We start from the raw sequence: 3,643 nt of genomic DNA, 5'->3' as shown, positions 1-3,643 counted from the left end.
AAAAAAAAATTTGTTGAAATCTTTGAAAAGAACCCAGTAAGAAACTAGTACTGGGGGAGGGAGGAAGAGGGGACGGGTACATGCACACACAAAGAGTGTGATGCACACCATCGGGGGATGGATACACTTGAAGCTCGGACTTGTGGGGGAGGGGCAAGGGCAACATACGTAACCTAAGCATCTGTACCCCCAAAATATGCTGAAATAAAAAAAATAAAACAAACAAACAAAAAAATAAACTAGTACTAAGCTCCATAAAATACATTTACTAAATCCTTACCTTAAGTATGAATGTTTATAAATGCTAGGCTGAAGCTCAGGGTGGTTAAGTGGTTTATCACTCTTAACTCTACGTTAAATCTCGTTCACTTTGAATTTTTACAAAGAGGAATTAGAACAGTATCTAGTGAAACATAGTAATTATTCCACAGCTGTATTTTTCAGTACCCATTATGAATTTATGCTGATCATTTTCTCTATTTGGAAACAGTTCTTGTAAACCCACATCGACTATTTATACTTTTCTGCAAGAAACATCTGCCTGAATCAAATTCCTTAGATGACACAGGTCAAATGTAGAAACAGATCTCTAAAATGTACTTTTGTATTCACAAAACCTCAGAAGTGATAGTTAGTATCCAGAATTAGATCATCTTTAAATGCCTGCATAATTTTTTCCCCACCAATCATCCACTCTTCAGCGTCAGAGAAAAGAGTTCTGTTTTTTCCAAGTTTTCTCACCTGTGATTACCTCTATTATAGTTACTTTTTTGTGTGTGTTTTTTTAACCTCAATTTCTTGCATATTCTCAAACTGTTTTATGACTATATAAACACAATGTCTTTTTTCTTACAAATCAAATGTCAAAATTTTTCTTTTGATATATCCATCACTTTACTCATTGCAGCCTCAGCCTTCTAGTTCACTCCTCCATTAGATTCATCAAGAACCCAACCACAAAATCACTCCACTTCCTGAAAACAGCCCATCACAGCAAAGCCCTGTTTTCCTTAAATCTTCCCCCAAATTGCCTAACACAATGTGAACCCCAAAATACAGTAAGTCCTTTCTAACATCTGCTTACTGAAAACCCCTAGAACTCCCCATGGTGTGTGTTCTTCGCACTGTGCGTAGGAAACCCAACTGTTCCAACACAGGTGTGTTCCGGGCAGTATTTGGCTTGAGGGTGCTGGCAAGGAGGTGTGACGTGTGGAAACGCAGGGCAGAGGCAGCTTTCCTAGAGTGGGACCTGAGCACGTGGTTAATAAAAATAGATTCCGATGTGTCCAGAATTCCTGCTTTCAAACCACGGCTCCAGTCTGACCCACATTTTGAGTCACAGGGCGAAGGCAGGGTGGGGAAATGGGGCCGTCCTCTCAGGCGCAAAACTGAAGCGGCACCAAAAAACTCAGAAATCAACATCAATGCTTTTGAAGGCAATTATGTTTATAAATCAGTCAATGCAAAAAATCCATGATTGAAGCCAAAATGTTATACAGAGACAAACCAGTCTGATTTTTTCATTATAAATGCTTTATAACAAATCTATGCAGAAATAATACCTGTTAAAATTTTGTCAAATTTGATTCAATACTTTCACATGGAGAAAAATTAAATATTGCAGATAACGCTGAAGTCCCCTGGAACCATTCTTCTCTCTCTCCCTTATGCAGCTAAACTTAGTGTGTACTTTTTAATACACGTTCTAAAAATAATTACAAACAATTTCAACTACACAGAGAACCTGAGAGAATAGAATCTTAAAAATACCATCTTTGCATCAAGCCACATTCACCAAGATTTTAATTCCTTGTCTTTTTCTCCCCCTTTTGTTTGCTATCATTTCATTCCTTTATACCTTAGCACAAATTATGAAAAGTACGGACATTACCGGAAGTACCTTCATCATACAGAAACAAGTAATGCCTCCTCCTTGGTATCATTTTATAAGTAATCTACGTTCAAAATTCCCCAAATGGCTCATGACTGTCTTTTTAAAGTTAGCGTGTTCAAATCTGGATTGGGAGAAGTGACATGTCTCACATTTAGAAACTTTATCAGTTTCAATTAAAAAAAGGAAAAAGAAAACTATCAACCTGTCGAAGAGACTAGGCCACCGTCCTGTATTCTTCTGCGCATTCATGTGTCATTTCCTCACTGTCAACTTATTCCTTGATCCTCCTACATTTGCTGTAAATTGAAAGCTAGCTATAAAGGCTTGTTAAATTCAGATTCAGCTTTTCTGGCAAGACTAATTCATAGTTGATCCTTCAACAATATGGGTTTTAGCTGAATAGGTGCATTTTTACATGGATTTTATTCCACCTCTGCCACTACTGAGATGGCAAGACCAACTCCTCCTCTCTCTCCTCCTCCTCCTCAGCCTTCTCAGTGTGAAGATGACAAGGATGAAGACCTTTATGATGATCCACTCCTACTTAATGAATAGTACATGTTTTCTCTTACTTATGGGTTTTCTTAATAACATTTCCTTTTCTCAAGCTTACTTCATTGTAAGAATACAGTGCATAATGCATATAACATACAAAGTATGTGTTAATCCAATTACCTTCTGCTCCAGAAGATTTGTTCCATTTGCACTTCTAATGGAAGCCGGGGCAGGCCAGGGCTGGAGTTTACAGCCACCTTCTGGAGAAACCCCAAGACCAAATCAGAGAGAAATACACCAACATCCCCTGCCCTCACTCCCATCCCTTTTCCCTCCACGCACTCCGCTCCAGTCACCAGCCTCCGTGCTGCCACAGCCTGGCAAGCCCTTCCCCGTATACTTGGTCTAGCCACTACCTTTGAAATGCCCCTCTCCTCGGCCCCCACCCAGGCTATCTGCAAACCTACTCCCTCACCTCCAATGTCTGCTCAGATTCCACACCCCCCAAGATGCCTGCCCTGACCAGCCACAGCCCTCCCACACCGGTGACACGGATCTAATGTTCCCTGTCACCCCCGCATCTAACACACTGTAGCCATCAGTTGTCATTTTACTGAATATGTTCTCCTCTAGGAAACAGAGGGGAGAGGATAGAAACCTTTGTTTTGCTCACCTTATACAACTGCAGATTGAAGCCACAGGTTGAGCCATTATCCAACAATATGAAATATGAAATGTTATGAAATCTGAAACATTTGGAGCACCAAAATGACAAGTGGAAAATGCCACACCTAATTCCCTTGCTTTCTGATGGTTCAATGTACATACATAGTTTCAGGCACAAAATTAAAAATACTGTATAAAACTATCTTCAGCCTTTATGTGTAAGGTATACATGAAATATAAATGAATTTCATGTTTAGACTTGTTTCTCATCCCCACAATATCTCATTATGCATATGCAAATATTCCAGCATCTGAAAAAATCTGAAAGCCGAAACACTTCTGGTTCCAAACATTTTAGATAAGACATACTCAATCTGTATCTGATTACTCAGTAAAATAAAGTTCAAAACACTAGGGATACAAAAGACCTTAAAGGATTACAAAAAACAGTGGTATCCAAAGGATCGAGAATCAGACTGGTTATCAGACTTATCAAAAGCATCATGTCAGCCGGGCGTGGTGGCTCATGCCTGTAATCCTAGCACTCTGGGAGGCCGAGGCGGGCGGATTGTTTGAGCTCAGGAGTTC

Source organism: Propithecus coquereli, unplaced genomic scaffold (assembly GCF_000956105.1).
Source record: "Propithecus coquereli isolate 6110/MARCELLA unplaced genomic scaffold, Pcoq_1.0 Scaffold53, whole genome shotgun sequence".
NCBI classification, from domain to species: domain Eukaryota; kingdom Metazoa; phylum Chordata; class Mammalia; order Primates; family Indriidae; genus Propithecus; species Propithecus coquereli.
Note: the sequence above shows the minus strand (reverse complement) of the source record.